The following is a 20,271-nucleotide window of genomic DNA, read 5'->3' as shown; positions in this document are numbered from 1 at the left end:
GCCTCCGGTTATATATATATATTTTTTATTTGAATATTACTGTTCCACCAGGAAATATAGTATAGATTAATTTCACGTTTACCTCGTGCCATCGGATCGTTTGCATACGGCTTTATTTTAGTGCTGAAATTGTTCGTACCCTGCATGCATGCTTGAATATAGCTGCATGAAATCATGCACTTCAATTATTTGTTGAATTTTGTCGCGAGCTGTTTGTATTATTCTCGACCTCTTGGAAAGACAAGGTGCCTGAAAGTATAATCTGTGGCTTTAATAATAGCACAAGTGATATGTGTTCAATCTATAAGCTTGCACTAAAGAAATAAAGACATTTCATTAGGTTCGTGGGAGATACACTCAAAACCTGCTTTTAATGGCGGGGCTTGATATCTGTAGAACAGCAGTCGGTTTAACCTCGTCTTTCTATTGGGAGATTGGGGTATGTCATTAATGAGAATTATGGAAAGATTTCAGATAAAACAGAGAACGTTATTGAACTATATTGTTGGAGATAATTTGGTATAGGGCCCTGTATCGGGGCTGTTACCTATATTAACTAATTAAATGCCTTGAAGGATGATATATGAAACTAGTGTGGTTATAGAAAAGTTGAAATGTCGCCCGTGCCAGGCAGGAGTTTCAGTCTTCACTGTGCATCTGTGGCCATAGAAACGTTTCTTGAGAGAGGTCCATGCAGGTTCTCAACTACATATACTACTTTTTAAGAAAAAGTCGCCCAGGAAAGAACCTGGGCACGAAAACCAAACTACCGAACGACTGACCCGCTCTCAACCCCAGTCCCCTTTCATCGGGACTGCGATTGTGTGATCGTCGGGTGTGCATCACCATTCCCCTCGAAAGGGAACAGATACTACACATGATCTTAGCCAATACTGAAGACCCACAGACTCATCATACTGAAAATGACATAGGATTCGTGCAAATGGTCTAACCCTTTGTAGTTGTCTGTGTGGAGTGACTATAGATGGTGAACTCAATATGTTAAGAAAAGTCAATATGTTAAGAAAAATCAAATAATTGCAGTCTTATAAATTTCTACTAGCTGGCACAATTTCCACCAAATCTCAGACATGAGACAGTCAAGCGTATGACATTGTATGACACAGTCCTCAATGTAATGTCTCTGCTGCGCTAATTCAGTTATAGAGATTGATCCAAAGCCTTGCAAGGTCAAGGTTCGAGATTTGACTTTCAACAAATACTAAAAGAGAAGTTTGATATATCATATAAAGGCATATTAATGGATGTCAATACCGTGTATGCACGTGTATACTTTGCATGCGCAATGTATACATAATGACTATCATATGGTGATTTATATATACAGAACATCATCTGTATCAAAATGTTATGACAAATTGCAAGTTCATGTCAGAAAAAATCAAGTTACAATTTAACATCAGCATGCCAAAGGTTAAAATCAATATGCCATGTTTCGATATCATAATAATCAGTTACTAATCAGCAGTTATTCTTACGACCACAAATGTGGGAGAAACCCGCAAGGGCTTATGGATTACAACTTACACGTCGGGTGGCTTCTTATTAAACATTTTTAACTCAAATCTTGAATATTTTTCAATTAAGAAAGTACTTTCAGATGGAAAAACTGTATAGATTTCTCTTGGATGACAAAGCCACCTTACTATGACCCGGCCAGGTATCGAACCCGGAGCCTCCCGATTGCTAAGCCTCATTGCTTCAAATGCCACCGCCTTTATCCATTCGGCTACACCAGTGGTATATCAAGAAATATACATTAACATGTCACAACAATACCAGCATGTCAATATTCAAATCAGCAGCTCTATTTCAAATTTCAATATCAACATGTTATGAAGAAACATCAGCATATTACAATATGCTGATATTAAAAGTAATTTATTAATATCAAACTTGCCATGTCGATATTAAATTAAAATATATATACTATTAATCAATGGGACCGCCCTTGAACGCCGATAGTTTGAAAACAAATTCAAGCGCTTTAGACTGAATATAAATGAGAAATCGACATTTAATATGAAAAGACATAATTATGGTAAAAGATTTGATTGCCATGCACAGGCCTATACATATGGTGACCGCGTTGACCATGACCTGTATACACATGCGATGATCACACAAATATTGATAACTTTACTTTTGCGAAAGTAAAACCTATGAACTCAATTGCAACACAACGATGTTTGTATAAAGCAGGCCACAGCGCAGTTTTGATTCATGCTAATATACGATATCATATACAAATATAAATATATATATATATATATATATAAATATTTATATTTATATATATATATATATAAAAATATATATATATATATATATATATATATATATATATATATATATATATATATATATATATATATATATATATATATATATATATATATATATATATATATATATATATATATAGCGTTTGATCCTGAACACATGAAAGCAGTTATAAGTATAACTATAGCAATTCCCATGATCATCCGTGATGTACTGTTATCTGTATGCCATTTTAGTACTATATCCACATACACTATAACCGTGACTATACTTTATACCATATCATATATACCGGTATAACTATAACTACATTTTGTTGCCGATTATATTCATTGAAAAAAAAGGAAGAAGACACAATTGTCTAGGAGAGAAATAGGATGGAGAAGGCCTCCGTGAGATTTATATGTTATTTCTAAATTGTATAGAAGTTTATTAATGCTAAACCATATTGACTACACAGCAAGTACAGTGTCAGTTTATATAGTAAAGTATGATTTAGCGACAAACTTGCATTCTTTTCCGTGTTAAACATTAAGAACGAATCCTAATGAAGATTTGCGGGCGGGCGGGCGGGCGGGCGGGCGGGCGGGCGGGCGGGCGGGCGGGCGGGAAGGGGTATGGACCTAACCTTCGACCTAACTTATCATAGCCTCAAAATGTATCATTTGAAATTTTTATTTTTATCTGAGGGGGACCTCCAGCCACCCCCCCCCCCATACCTTACATATGAGTCGGCCGCAATGACCCCAGTGCAGTTCCTCCTCCTTTTAAGAAATTCCTTCATTCGCCTTTTGATATTTTGCCCCAAATTTCAGGCCCTCTATATTCATAAGTCGCGGAAAAGCTTCAATTTGCCTCCAACCTCCTGCACCTTTGAAATCACTGCTACGTTCCCGTATACTGATGGAGGGAAGGGTACCCCATGCAGTGATCACTGCAGTCTAGTCACGATAGGAAGCTTCGTCGAAACCAGTGGAAACAGTACCAGTCCCCATTTCCCAATTCGCAAAACCGAAATACCCAGTCCACTTAAGCGGTTCCGCACATTAACACAGCAAAACATGATTTTATTTTTTGATACGAAATTTAGAAACAATATATATTTTTCCTTCTTCAATAACCTTCGTCAATGATCTTGACAAAAGACACTATACACGCAGTCACAGACATTTAGATATACAGACATATCAATTACGTCAGTTTCACATTTCTTGATACGTTTATCCTGTTTCTTTATCCAATTGCAAAAGATGTTATAATTAACTTGACCTTATTATGCAAGTTATAACCGGATCTTCCTTTTGTAGGGTATATTCAAAGAAGTATTCATAGAAATTTCAACGAAATGTCTTCACCCATGACAGTTTTATATACAAATTCCCTGTCCACATCCTTAGTATATAAACTTACATCCTTTCCCCGTTACGTATACCGGTTATATTGGTTATTTATTTATATTCTGATTTTGCTTTGACTACTTAATAACCTTTTATTACTCTGTATGTATACACCTACATTTGTACTTTTTAAGATTTTGGTATATAGTCCCATGTAAAGTACTTTGAGATATTATTTTATGTAAAGCGCTATGTTAATACATTCATTATTATCGTCATTTTTATTAATATTATCATTATTCATATCATTATTATTATAATTACTATTATTATTATAATTAATATTATTATTACCATCATCATGAGGGGTTGGGGTGAGGGGCTTCACCCCTATATATTACTACTGCTAACATCAAGTGGGGGCAATGATATCATGATCCGGAATAAGTTATTTCTTAATGTTTGTTCTGGAGATCTGATTGCTTATTGCAACTAACTATAATGTATCCCATACAGGTTCTCAACAGTGAGGTATAAGTAAATAAATCATGTTATGTGACGCCATGTTTGTTTATAACAGCTTTTTGCGTTTTCAGCATTAATTCTCTCCCCATTAAATATGAACTAGAAAACTATTTCGTATTGTTTTGCATTCATGTCGCATAACCAATATTTGGAACTCCACGAGCTTCTGTTGTATTGTAAACAAAAGAAAACTGGTTTCGTTTTTAGTTTGCTTTTGAAGAAGATCCTGGTATGCATCGAAACGTCAGGCCCTGTATAACTTTTACATTTACCTATATACATTCACAGACGTTTTGCAGTAACAAAAAATACCCAGTTTTGCTATATACAGTATTTTCCTCTCTGGTATTGTAAAACAAACATGGGCATCACTTATAACGTATCTTACTATATAGATCCAATGTCCACTATTACTTTCCGTGGTAAAGGTATACCAGTCTTCTTATATACGCACCCCCTCTATTTCGGCAGTAACTTCGGTGTATGTCCATACCCGACATGTCATCCGGGCGCAACTCTTCGGGAACATCTTGGATATACGCACGCCACTGGTATACTATCGTGTGCGTTATTATGGTTGGGGAGGGGGAGGACCCCAAGAAAATATTTTTCCTTGGGCCAAAGCGTCGGTATAGGGAAACATTTTGTGGGTGGAAAGCAAAACTCAAGACGTTTCAGTGAATGGGAAAATAGTTGTCGGGAAATTCTAAATTCTCGTCAGGCTGATCAAGGGTCTTATTATTGGGGTGAGGGTAGGGTAGTGCATAGAACTCCCCAGAAATTATTTTGCCTCGGGTCAAAGCGACGATTGCAACAAAATTTGTGCCGTTTGTCCGGACTCAAAGGGTTTTTCGGAAAGAAAAGTTAGGGGTAGGATGATAACTGAAAAGAGGAAATAAGTTTCTAACGAAAACAGTCTTTTTTGGCTTATTGTATAAGAAGTTTTTTACTTTATTGATGTCACAAACAGATAAACTTCCATTATGAATCGATAAGCTATCCTTAGGTTTCTTCTGACCGTCTACGTAGCCAACACTGGTCATATATTTACGACAGGCTTTGACTCACGCAAGAATACAGATTACACATGAATAAATAATCATAACGTTTATATATTAGCAATTATGATTACATACCAATGATAATGATAATAATCATATGCATTTCTTATATTTTTTAGATAAAATCTACAATTTGCAATTGTTTATAACCCTAAAACCTCCTGAGTCAGGTCATGGCTTTAGAATGATCATACAAAAGAGTTACCTAAACCATTAAACAATAAACAATAGAAATAAAATAAAAGTTGGTGACAACGGTTGCCAAACCGCTCATCTACCTCACCTCTCAACAACAACAACCACCCCCCCCCCCCACCACTCCCCTTTACCTGGAGTCACATTCTAAGAAGCACAAAAACATTGTATTTCCCAAAATAAGATAAATCTATAAACTAAAAATACCAGTGATTTTGTATACGGCACATGTTGTTTGCGAAACAACTGGGAACGAGGAAACTGTATGCATAGTCTGTACCCCTCATCTTCATATAGATATCGAATTTCTTAGAATTGAACAGAATTTAAATACCTTCGTTCTGCATAGTTTCGCGACATGATTCTCTGAGATAGTCAATATTTATAATCAACCCTTAACTCTCCCTTTATATAGATATATATTCCCTATATATGTTTCCTTCAGGCTGACAAAATTTAACAATCTAAATACCTTCGTCCTGCCTAGTTTTCGTGATATGATTCTTACAGATAGTCAACATTTATCAAACCCTTATTACCCTTATTAAGTTACTGCATATATATTTGTCCTCCAACATTTTCGTTTCTTCGCTATAGTCTGATTGTGGGAAGAAATATTTACACATAAAGTGTAGGTTCTTAATCAGACTGGAGTATGGGTGTAACTGCAACCAAGATTCATGTATACTGCCCTGAAATTACAAACATTTATGCAACAAATTAACTCTCCTTTTGATTTCAGTATTAATTTCGGTTTCATTTGAAAACACCATAACATAAAATGCAGACTTGCCACCTCGTCCCCACATAGTGTTGATCTCCTGCTTTTAAATTGATTATAGTCATCGCTATTTTGTCTTTTAATTCATTATGTTTTAATATTCAGAGTACCGGTCATATACTAAACTTGGATCCTTACTGGCCGCCTTCCTCAATCACTATGGTGATCGGCGGGAAGAACAATAACGGTGCGTTTAGACGTACTACGAATTATTCAGACTACAAACTACAAAAAGTGCAGAATACAAGACCAAAAGGTGCACTTTTGGCGGGAAAAGATTACTTTAATGACCTACCGCATCAAAACAATAAAAACAAAAATATAGCCAAATAAAATCAAATGAGAGCTTTATTCCAGCTTTACTAACTGTTGCTTGTATGGCTATCAATTAGTTTTGGAGTTTCCCGCTAAGTTTAATATATATAAATTGGGTGACTTTTCTTATCGAACGTCCATGACCGTTCCGGAATTGGAACGCTAACTTGTTGACAACTTCAAAAGTGCATACTATATACTGCAAGTTAAAACAAATGACCTTGAAAGCTTCATGACACAGCTTATACGCTGGACTTATTCCAGCAGTGTCAAAAGTTCACCAAATTCGACCTTTTCTTACCCCACAATTAGCAGCATTATGATCAAGAGAAAAGCTTCCCCGTGCATGTATTCCGAGCTACAGCCCTCTTTTTAGGGAAAATACCTCTGATTGTACTATACCGATACAATACCAGCGTTGCTTATGTATAGTTAACATAGGCAAATGCAATAACAAAGAAACAATAGGCATTGTTAATATAAACCGGAACCTGTCTATTGGCCTATAGTTTATGCACTCATGATATGGAAAGAAGAATGTTTGGTAGGTTTTGTGGGTCGTTGAAGCATGCAGTCCAATGTTGGGGCTTTCCCCCGGATCAAAATAGACGTGCAGTGGTGCATTCGGAGGCATATTTAGGCTATAAATTGGTTCTCCATACAATTTTGTGCTATAAACTGTACTTTTAGCTTTTTGTGTGTGGGGTAGAAATGTGGGGGGTCGGGGAGGACACTCTTACATCTCCCTAGGTTTGCGCCTGTAATTACTGATTTGCTTTTGTATGTGATATATACCAATATGTATGTGTGTTGGCTACATATATATAATGTGCAATCAAAGTTTTATTAATACTCGCACCCGTAATTCTTCGTTTTTTGAAAACATTATACATAGGAGACTGTGTCAGTTTGATCAATTTATTTCCTTTATAACAGTAGTCTGTATGATGCAAAACGTTGAAAAGTTGCCAAATTCGTCGCTTCAAATTTGTAAACACTTGTTGATGCGAAGCAAAGATATCTACCAGCAACGAATATTTAATACGAATATCCAGTAAAGTCCATATATTTGCCGGTATTATGAGACAGCAGCAGAAAAATAAGATATAACTCGTGATTGACAAATAAGGAGTACTGTTTTATAAAATATATATATTGGAAATTTCGGTCCCCAGCATGGGACCTTAATATATATATATATATATATATATATATATATATATATATATATATATATATATATATATATATATATATAAAAATAATTACATATATATATTCATGAATGCAATATAAAGATTAAGATTTGTTCATTTGTCTCATTGCATATTCATGACATATAGAAACTTGGCAAATTGTCAAATATACTTGTAAAATTGGTATAAAGTGTTCAGGTTGGGTCTTGAGATATTATTGCCAGCTTATTCAACTCGCTATACTGTATCCATCCAGGTTCTATCCAGTGTAACTGAAACAGTAACTGTCTGGTAAGTTGAATAAATCATCTAGCGCCATGCATGTTTCAAGCTAGTTTTCAGTTTTCAGCATTACTTCCTCCCGTTATTATATCCATTTGAAAACAAAACCTTCTTTATAAGCTAGGTGTTTGCATTAACATCGGAGAATGTTGTTATGAAACAAATAGACAGTACTTATAGTCTAAGATATACATCCCCACTATACACTTTCATAGCAAACGTCCCCAAAGCCAGCCTACAAGTTGCATTTATAAAAGTCAGGGCGGTAACGGCTAGTTTTTGTCACTTACTATAGCCAAGTTATATAACCACCACAGTATCTGTTCCCTTTCGAGGGGAATGGTGATACACACCCGACGATGATCACACAGTCACAGTCCCGATGCAAGGTGACTGGAGTTGTGAGCGGCTCAGTCGTTCGGTAGTTTGGTTTTCGAACCCAGGTTCTTTCCTGGGTGACTTTTCTTAAAATGTACCACCATATGCTAATTGTAACTGTCTTTTGCTACCACAAATCGAGACTGCTTTGCTCGAAACTTCGAATAAAAAGTATTGTCGGATTAAACTTGACAGAAGTGAGATTTGGTTACGATAGGACAATATGGTTCTTTAAGTTAATACATGTAATGTGCTTTACATGTATCACAATGATAATAAGCCATGTATACACATTAATTAACCACTTTGTGTAGATATACTTGCTCAATATCCATATACTGTATAAAGAATTTTAAATAATAAATTCACGCAATGATCGTTCCATAGTTCCAAAATGCAGTCTTTACCTTTGTTTCGGGTATCTGTGGTGAGGGTTATAGGGTGTCAATTGGTTTGTATCCACAAGGAGGGGGGAGGGGGACTGGATTGTCTGGTCTTGTTATATACCGTTCATACTTTTTGTTTCTCTTAATGCCACAAACATGCAGATTGACTTCCATCATGATTCGATACGTTATCCTTGGGTTTCTTCTGATCGTCTGCGTAGCCAACACTGGTAAGATTTATACAGGTTTTGACTCAAAGTACATAATACATCGTACATAATGCGTGTATCTCATCATAAATAAATACTTATAACAGCTTCATATATGGATATTATAGAAATTATGTCACATGAAGTCAAGATCTGTGGTGTATATTTCGTATTTAACACATAGTTGCCCATTTTATTTAAAACATGAAGGATTTATAATTAATAAATACCAAATTAATTTACCCTTATACTTCTGAGTAAATTTGTTTTAAACATGATGTTAAACGTGGGCTTTAAATTCTGCTATCTTTTTAGGCCCTTCATTGGACGGCGAAACGGGGATTTCCTTGGACAATCAGTATATAGTATTAGTAGTGATATTCAGATATTCAGAATTTTACCATACAGTGATGTCGGTCATCACATTGCTCCTATCCCAGAGCAGACCCCCCCCCCCCACCCCAAAGAAAAAAAAACTAAACCGCATACTTGTATACTTATACTCCAAAAAGACTGATGTTACTCTATAAATAAAAATATGTTGTTTACGGTACATAATTATCTTCTTGTTTACCCCTCTGTAAATGTGGAAATAAATATATTCGATCCGATTTGTTTCGATGCAATTGTTTGTAATGAAAGTGATGACGAACCGAGAATATACAAGAGAACATTGAAAAGATATGAAAAATTGCAATTTATGCCACCATTTCCTCATCCTTATAGCAATATCAATTGTAGAATATTTTACCTCAGTCGAAACTGCCATTTCCTTGATATATAGACCTCATCCCCAATCCCTGCAGGCCAAGTACTACTTGGCTAAGATTCTAATTCAGGAAATTGAATTATATTTAATTGCATAAGGTATGTACGGTAATGTTATATGTTAATAAGTAATATTTCATTTCACACAAAGTTTATTTTCATTATATCAAAATATGTATGGTAATATTTAAAGAGTGACTTTAGGCAGAATTGTTGATATGTTTTGATATTCTTGGTATGTTAGAAGTTGGTAGTTAAAATATATATATATATATATATATATATATATATATATATATATATATATATATATATATATATATATATATTTGAGTGCTATAGCAATGTATCTTTAGCTAATGAGGTTTGCAAGATATTTATCTTTAAAAAATATGATAAAACTCTGGAATGCTCTTGCAAGGCTTTAGAGATGGTGACGTCGGTTACCCAGTGTAGGACTAAATGTTAACGTTAATTTATTGTTTTATAAGTTCAACTCAACTCAACCAAATCATGCATATTTTAACTTCATATGACAAACAGAGGCACCTTTGGATGACTTACAACCCCATTTGTCCTTGAAAATTTTGTAATGTATTGTAAACATGTTATTCGATGCCACAAAATATTATGTTTTCCTTTGTTGCAAATGTGTTGCAACTGTGTTGCAGCTCAAGAATTGACCTTATGTGTTAGACTATGTAGTCCAGCCACTTCCATAGATGAGCCTCGATATTTTAAAGGGTCATTTCTCAAAAATTGGAACTGGTATATTAGCAATACACACCTGGACTGTTATATGCAGTGTTTGGTATAACGATCTACAACATGATATCAAAATTCAATTTTGCCTATATAGTCATCCTCTTCGAAATTGCATGACACTCTCTCCCATTTCTACAAATCAGTTTTCAAATTGCTGACATTGGGGAAAGTTTCCTAATTGAAATATTTTATCTTCGTGTTATATATATATATATATATATATATATATATATATATATATATATATATATATATATATATATATATATATATATATATATCTATCTATCTATCTATCTATCTATCTATATATATATATATATATATATATATATATCTATCTATCTATCTATCTATCTATATATATATATATATATATATATATATATATATATATATATATATATATATATATATATATATATATAAATATGTTCTTCTTATGACTCTTGAATAAAAGTTAAAAATTTAATCAAACCCTAAATCATGCTTTACATTATTTAATTTTATTTATGTTCAATCAATGCATGTTTATTTCAAGTTTACGACTTGTATTTCAGTTGAAGCTACCCTAACGTGCACCCGGGGTGAATTTACATGGGATGAAAATACTTGGCAGGATACAGGACCCTGCGCAAAATGCTTCTGTTACAAAATATCACCTACACTAGCTTTATCGATGTGTCAATCCGAAAGTCCGTGTTATGAGTAATTTTGTAAGTATTCAGAGCTTGAATATAATTATCAGTTAACATCATGAAAATTTTGTTCTTTGATAGTATCCATACAATAATGATAAAATCATTGTGATTGTGTTATTTCATTGAAAAATAGTATAATAAAAAAATGAATAAAGATTAATTAATTCTCACATACTTTTACGAGTAAATGTATAGCTCTTCGTGTAAACTATACGTGTAAACACTTTCCCATATCTAGGTGTAAAAGCGGAATTGTCAGAGTTTCTTTACTGGTTCTATTTTTTGCAAGTTTATAAACGTTCATGTCACCAGAAAGAGGGATACCTTTACCGTTTGAAGTGATGTAACCCATGTTCGAGAATTACAACATGCACAATTCAACAAAGGTATAATACACCTGTATAAGAAATGTCTACGCCGCGTACACGTTCCCAAATCAACACAATCGGCACACGTGAAATTAAACAAATAATATTATATCGGATTTGGAGTTCGGCTACATTGAGATGAGTATACGAGTATAATGAGATATATAGACGTATATGAGTGCATGCTGTAGTATACATGATTTTTAAACTGCTGCGAGTACGTGATTGCAAACTATTAAAACATGGAGAAGTGGGGGGGGGGGTTCAGGGGGACAAGCTTGAACGAGCCGCACTGCAGGTAAGCAATTCTTTCTAGAGCAAACTATTATATATTAATACAACGGTAAGGGTAAAGATAAAGATAAAGACGATAAGCAATATTCACAGAACAACAGATTTAATTAGTCTACGAGGCCAATCATGTCAATCACTCAAATCAAGTTGATTTCCATTGATTGACTTTTGCCGAATTCTTCTCTTAAACTATTAATGAATCGCGATGTAAGAAACGCAAAGTTTACAACTGGCTCACGTTAAACTATTTACAGCTCGTTACACTTAAATACTGAAGATCAATCATGGCGAGATCCTTTCTGATTCGAATGATAGGCTAATTCAAATCTGAAAACGTGAGCGAGATAAGGGCGACGCTTGCCCTGTATACCATGCTGATATAGACTACCATGACGGGACGTCATCTGTTGATTGGTGGAATTTACAACACACCTACAAAAACGTTACTATTAATTAGCACAATGTTCTAAAGAGAGCGAATCGCAAGTGCACGAGGCGAAGACATTTAGGAAATACTCTTGGATTTTGCATTTTTTTCTGATCAAATACAGTCTGTTTATTATTGCATGCAATAGACCAGTTAATGTAACATTTGTCAATGCCTACACTCGGGGACATATGTATTCCATCAATCAATCACTTGCACATTCTTAAACATGCCAATGTTCCTGAAAATACGAAACACATTATTCATGTTATGAGGAGAGTATATATCATGCACGTGATGGAAAAACCTGCAGCATATTCGTTGTTTTTGCATCGGCGCTGCTCGGCATTTTGGTTTAGATCGTATACGTATAGTACGGTACGCCTATGTTTACTCCCTTCCCAAGGTACTGTGATGCACATCTGAGCGAGTTCACGTGTCGTCTTCCTGACCACACGGTCACTATCTCGATGTTAGGGGACAGATTGCCAGTGACGTCGCCATACATTTCAATCTTGGGGGGGGGGGGGTCACGGGGGGGGGGGGGAGGGCACAGCACTTAATTAGTGGCGCAATGTTTATTTGTTAATGCCGTCCTGGGGGAGGGCAGTGACCCCTTGGCGACACCACTGCAGACTGTATGGGGTTGGGAGTAGATCAGTTAAGTCGCTTTGAGCTTCCGTACTCTATCTTGAGTTACCTTTCTCTTACACTATATCATTTCTAGGCTATATATATATATATTAATTCATATTTTCACCCCTTAATTTGCAGACTATACATGTCGGTGACCAAACTTGGATCCCTACTGGCTTAACTAACTGTGGTGACGGGATGTTCACCTGTGTCACATGAGCAGGAAATACTCATTGCTTTTAACGCCAACTTCAATAAAGGGCATCATGAAAGAAATAAACAATCATGAAATGGTGACGGGGAAAGAAATAGGCTTTAATAACTAATAACCTACCGTATTAACACAATTAAAACAAATAAAGCAAAATGAAAACGACTGCTTTGAGTTTTGCATTTTTTATTCAGACTTTTACTGTTGATTATTTGCCTGGTTAAATAGCAGAGTGGTCAATTATTGGGGGAGGGGCAGGATGACACGTCCCCCTATTTTCTGAAGAATGGGAGACACAAATCAAATGTCTTCCCCCCTCCCCCGTGGGTTTAGTGACTGGTTCGTGTAGGAGCGTGGCCTATCAGGCTCATAATGACTCGTGTATCTCATAAAGGAAGCTCAAACATTGTGCTACATGATTTAGTAGTTATTATTGTTTTATTCTCATCTGCTCGACCCCCACCCTCACCGGAGGGTATATTTTTTACGTCTATGTGTTTTATATAGGCCTATCAGTTGAATTTTTAGCCCCTTTATCAGTGCCCAAATGTTTTAACTAAGAACACTGAGGCACAGTCCCTCCGGTAGGTCCCTTTGGCACGTAAAACGAGGCGCGTAGCCAAGGGGGGGGGCGAAGGGGGAAGCCGCCCCCCTTGAGCATATTTTTATTGTATGTTTTTATGATATCGCTAGTAATTTCAAAAGAGAAAATGATAAGATGCAACTTACAAGACATGGGAATAGTGCCATTTCCAGCGATCTGGGAGGCATTTTCAGCCAAAATTTTCAAAACAAAATTCATGGTGGCGCTAAGCTTAGATAGTTTGCAATGCCGTATCTACGGCTCTGATAGTTTGCCTACAGTTTCGCCCTCCCTTGGCAAATTCCTCGCTACGCGCCTGGAAACAAATAATGATAACACAAACCTAACTTAATTTACACCTAAATTCCCTCTTTGGTATCCCCTCAGCATCAGAATGCCCTAGTGTGCTTTTATCTGTGTAAAAAAATGCATAACGCAGAGCTTTATAAAGTAACGTGAAGCCCTTTTAGTGATTTTACCGAATTATTTTATTAAATAATTTACCTTTTTTTGTGGGGGGGGGGGGGGGGTAAGTGTTAGATTCTAAAACATGGGATCTCAAAATAAATATATTTAGATGCAACTTACTGTAACATTTGAACGATACATAATGTTTCTTGATGTCCCCCCCCCCCCCTAGGGACAGGCTACCCATGCTACGGCCCTGAAATATCTCTATTTTATAGGTTTTTACAGTTTCCGATAAAGTGAATGTGCCCAGTGCTGTACCCAATGTGTCCAGTGAATACATACCCAACAGTGCTTTTTAAATGTACTTATGATACCACATATGTGCATGTTGTAGACATCTGTATAACATGATGACCTTATTCTTGTGTTCAAAGTTTAAGAATGTTTCCGTTTTGGTTTAAGTTTCATATTTATTAATCATTTTAAAGGCTCTAAGTTACACCCGGATGAGTTTTCGTAATTTAAGTTTAACCACTTGTCAGATGTGACTTCTGTTAAATTACATTTATCACTTACATATCATTCAGATAGCAATCAGAAGCAAATTTGAAGATTTCTAGTTGTGAGTCAGCCCCCATTGCCCCGCAAGGGATTCGCCCCTGGACCCCAGCAGGGGCCCTAAGGCGGCCCGGACACCACCCAATAAAGGCTTTGCGCCAAGGCGCTCGTCCAGTTTTATCCATGTTTATTAATTTATCTCCTCCCCTCCCACTTTTCAATTGGGATTGACGCCCCTGCTTAAGAGGGTTATTTGGGGGGGGGGGGGGCATTTACTTGACTTTGCAGGTGCAGCAAAAGGTTCACCCATCTAAAGCCTATATAGGCTGTTAGTTACTTTTTTTCAATAAGTTACATTGAATGTATAATAGTGAGCTTGAATTTTCTATCATGCACATTACCACGAGTAGGCTTCGCTTGTTAGGCTAAAATGTTCTTTAATATAGGTATAGGCCCCTGTTGTTGTTTTGTCGCACTGTATCATCTACGCTTGGCTTCTCACGAATCGGACTATTTTCACTTTTTCATGACTGACAGAAGCTCATTTACGCTTGAAAAATTGCCATGGTTTTCAAAACGTGAGTGCGTACCTGCAGAATTGATGGACCGGTTGAAATCCTTCTGAAGAGAAACAATATATAAGTATGTATCATCATATACCACATAAGACTTACTCCGAAGGAGCAGGAACAAACGGAAAGTTAAGACTTAATACGCTAAACTTGCTCCTCTTTTTGCTCAAAATCTAAACGATCATGATATGGAAATTTGCTGGTGGTATGACATGTGGTGTGTAGGTTAAACTTTTATCTATGCTTGAGCGGGCCTGGAAAGTGACAACTTTAGTGTGTCGAAGTCAATGATTGGAACGATGAATAATTGTGGGAACGACACGTACACGATAACGCTGTGTGGCTATATATGGCCCAATGTGAGAGGGTGTAAAATAGATGGCGCTACATCTGATCAGTTAAAATAGCAAAATTACTGCGTTGTGGGGAAGGAGGACGCTGCAACTTGTATCGTTCAAATGTATAAATGCAGTCATGCATAGGTACTTATTTTGGAAAGGTTTGTACGGTTGCTATGAAAGAACTGTTTTTGAAGAAGTTTGTATTCTCAACTTTTTGCCATTGGGTTGCCTTTTTAATAGCATATCCACTGACCCCCTCCCCTTCCCCCAAACCCAACTCATCCCCTAAGCATCATTATGCGCACTTTCTTCTACCAGAAAAATGCAAATGGATCAATGAAAAGATAATTGTAGATGACAATTTATGTGAAACGGGACCAACGATTCTCATCCCTTAATATGGCGGTATCTAATACATATTGGGCAAAATAATTTCATCTTTTGATTTCTCGCATTTGTTTCTTCTCTCAAGTGTTCCGAGGAGATGTAAAGTTGCATTATGATACCCCATGGCATTAATTCATGGACTGATTATGTACTTAATAATAGATAATCCTTTATTATTCGAAAGAAGACCTGCTGGCAATAATCTAACAGGTTTATTTATCTGATAATTTTGATAGCTGGCTTTCTTCAGCATGGAAACTTGTAGGTAGTCCGGGACCCCCGACACATGGGGAAGGGGTGGAGACATTGAGCCACGTCAATGTTCATTGGCCTTGAAATTTACTAAGGCAGCAACCGGCCCATGTGAAAACCATTGCTTTGAAAATAAATGGATCCATTTAGCTCACCCTCTCCAGTAACTGCTGCATGAGCCATTGGATAACTTGTATGCATCAGTTCGTTAACGGTATGTGTTATATTTGGTAAAAGAAAGATTCCCCTACTGTTTGTCCATAAATTAGCTTTGCTTGATTCTTTTGTTTATATTGGAAATGTCACGTATTCCTGTTTCATTTGATTGCAATAGTCATATAGGCACACAAGTGACGTAGTCATTGCTTGCAGTAAACAATGCACGTTTTCCAGATAACCCTATACATGTCATTGGCAGGAAAAGGGATCTAATTAGTCAGTGACATCATCACGTGATGTTTCACGGTGGAATATTTATGTTTCTATTGCTTAGTGACATGCATGGCGATCTATCCGAAATGAAAGTACAGAAATAATTCGGTAGCCTACTGAGGTGTAGGTCACTGAACCATTGGAAATGCAGAATTAACAAATAACACTTTAGCCTAGAATTGTTTCATTGTTTCATACTATTTCAGTTTTTGTCTGTCGTGATGACTTCATTCATTACGATCAAATAGGTTCATAGCATTTGACCACCATGACTCTCAACCCAATCCTAGGAAAAGAACCAGACAGCAAAACTGCAGTGTGGTTTCGATGACGCTACATGAATAATATAATATGAATGTGGCACACTTTATATAGGATGTAGCGTATAGCGAGGATGGACAATATACTTCAAAGTGGTCCAGTAAAAACCATTGAGATATGACAAACAATATTCATATTTGTCGGCTGATTACCGAGATCGACACTTTTCTTGTATTCAGCAAACAAATGAATCTCTACCAAAGATAACTCGGCACTATGATTGTTGTTCGAGTCTCTATAGCACAGATCTACAACATCAATAATTTCTGTGAACACAGGTTAGGCACTTGGGCAGATACATGGTGCTACGTAGTTGTACATCATTGGAAAATTATGTTTCTGTTAAAATTTAAACTTTTTCCACCAAAAGTAAGTGTCGAACAAAATAAAACATGTCGCAGAATCATAAATAAACAGCTATAGGCATATTGCAGTGTTGCTAACAATTAAAAATAAAACATATGCAAAATACCTACGAAGATAGCTTAGCTTCTGTTACATTAGGGCTCCTCCTTTACTAGGAATGTTCTATACAGTAGCTAGGTGTGCGCGATTACTTAGCCTATACAGTACCTCACTGCTACTTTGAACATGAACCGCTACTCGGTCGATTAGCGCGACTTCGTACACCTCCGAATTATTTACTTTGTCTTTTAGCTGCAGATTGGTGTGCGAAAAATATCGCTATTACTCCATTACACTGCCTAAATCAAAGCGATCTTTTACGCTATGAAAATCCAAGGTTGAAAGAGCATCTATCTTCCACTCGCAACTGGTTTTGAGTGAAAATCTTTGCAATAAATTCTAGCAGCAATAACGACACATTTGTCTCAAAACTCCTTACATTGTTGTATATTTTGCGAATTATGACTGATCGCATGTAGGAAATGCCTTAAGAAATGTTTGGCCACCTTTACTATATTGGTATTCTGACACGAAACATGTAGGCCTATAACAATGCTTATTGTTAATAGTCTACATGCATATACTCTAGTATGTGCAGGGGTTGCCAGCGCATAACCTGCCTGCCTGTGTCGTGATATCGACTGTTACTAATTTTTCTAATTGTTTGATAAATAAATAAATGAACACAACATATTTAAATGCCTTTAAAACACATCACGTACTTCGTAAGCTTAAATCGTTCCCTCTAACAAATTTTAAATTTAGATTTTAAATGATGCTATCGCTGTATGTTTGTTAATGCTTCATGAAGTTTGTGAACCATCTCCGCACATGAAAACTTCCCGTACATAATGCATGTGCAGATAGCGAACCAGTACACAGTTAATTCGCATTGAGATCGGTCATTGATAAAACGCTAACTAGGCGACAGTTAATTTTCGTTATCGGCGCCAATCCATTTCCCCAACGTAACTACAACCAAACCTGAAGTTTTATTTGGCACTGAATCTCGGCAAATACGACGGAAAACTTCAAAAACGGAAGAAAATATACAATACTGATTATTCAATGATATCGTTCGTTCCAATATCAACGCTGTATATACAAAGAGCGCACCTTTTTGCACACAATATATGTAGCGAAAGTATGCAGCGTAGCGACACACTGTATCCTACAGTGGTTTGTTCGTGAGTTTTGATTCGATTCTACGGATGCCCATAATCTAATTTCCAATTGCCAACAGCCTCCTATTCTTATGAGACGTAAAGCATATGTTATCTAATAGCTGGCTGGTTTCCTCAATTTGGCCTCTGGTGACTCCAAATGAACTTTGACCTACACAGAAATAAAAGGCTCCTTGAACTTACTATGAGATTGGTCCAAGCTTCCCTGTTTGAGATATCGTGTTTACATGTTTTCACAATTTGACCAGTAGTGACCCAAAATGACCTTTGACCTCCACAAGAAATAGTCTTCTTGTACTTATTGTGTCACAACTACATATTAAATATGAGATTGGTCCAAGATTCCCTTTTTGAGATATCGTGTTTACAAGGTTTTACGATATGACCACTAGTGACCCCAAGTGACCTTTGACATCCACAAAAAAATATACTTCTTGTACTAAAAGACATTGCAGACTCCCCCAAACCACGTGTCGCGCTCTGAAAAAGTTAACCTTCCGTTGCTAGCAAATGACGTTTTCTTCTTGTCGCTACAAAATGCAGACAGTAATGAAACGTGATACCTTGTTATCTTTTATCTACACCTGCGATGTCCACGCTGCTATGTACACTGTGTTGTTGGTATTGACCGTAGCTGTATGCATTGACTGTACACTAGTGTCTAATTACCGACGGTAGCAAGCGGTGTGTGAGCATTTTCTGTGATCGATGGTGGTGTCTAACACTTCTGTTACATCTCATTCGAAACTTGGTCAGATTACCGGCATGAGACGTTTCTTTGTGCGCGAGTCTTCACACCCTTTTATGTGGTACTCCTACACACCAAATATGAGCTAGGTCCAAGCTTCCCTTCTTGATATATCGTGTTTACAAGCAAGGCGTCACACTCACACACACACACACGCACATACACACTCATCCGCCTGCATGACTACAAAGGTTACGATTTCATCGAAACCAAAAATAGAAAATATAGTACCAGTTTAATGAATGAACGACTTTGCTAAGTCGGTTCTCCAGACCCCCAAACAGAGTATACATTAACTTGGACTTCCTGCTTGTAGAAGGAAACCAGTTTGCGAACAACTGAAGAAAGGTATTATGATTACGCAACCGATGAGTCCTTTGACAAGTAAATACATACATACTTCAAGATTGGGCGGTACCTTCATAGGCGACCTCATAATACGGGATACATATATACCTTGTAGGAAGGCCGATAATGTTTGAAAAACGAACTCTCTCGAACTTTCCCAAGATTCAGATAATGGGTACTAGTTGCAGCACTACTGCTCTTACGAAATACGCCGATAAAAGCGACCACATACGTAAAGCACAATAATAGCCGATTGTTTCAAAGACATGAGCCAGATCTTCACGAAGTACAAAGAACTCAAATGGAAGAGTTTAATATATATTGGGGTATTCAAATTAAAACTGAAACTATGATGCTTATATTCTCTCACTTTTCAGAAACAAAGTAGTTTAAATTTCTAAAAATAAAAATTAATATATTTTTAAGTAATACTTAAATTGATTAAAAAATTATGCGACTAAAATTACGCTCTAAAATTATGTTTTTATATCCTGTGGTAATCTTCTTTGACACTAAACCTTGTTTTAGTGGTGGTTACCCAACACCGGGAGTGCCTTTAAAAACGTCATAAAGATTTCCCCTTAGCGCTG

At 36.4% G+C, this 20,271-nt stretch overlaps 1 long non-coding RNA gene across 1 annotated transcript; it reads left to right on the top strand.

The window, feature by feature from the left end:
* The first annotated feature begins 7,875 nt into the window (after positions 1–7,875).
* Positions 7,876–13,304, top strand: LOC139966743 (uncharacterized). The gene is made up of 4 exons (XR_011792737.1): positions 7,876–8,005; positions 8,923–8,990; positions 11,063–11,218; positions 13,067–13,304. It is a non-coding gene; the product is annotated as an uncharacterized lncRNA (long non-coding RNA).
* Positions 13,305–20,271: the final 6,967 nt, after the last annotated feature.

The sequence above is a fragment of the Apostichopus japonicus genome, chromosome 4, assembly GCF_037975245.1.
Source record: "Apostichopus japonicus isolate 1M-3 chromosome 4, ASM3797524v1, whole genome shotgun sequence".
NCBI classification, from domain to species: domain Eukaryota; kingdom Metazoa; phylum Echinodermata; class Holothuroidea; order Aspidochirotida; family Stichopodidae; genus Apostichopus; species Apostichopus japonicus.
The sequence above is the reverse complement of the archived record's forward strand: the minus strand, read 5'-3'. Positions and strand labels throughout refer to the sequence as shown.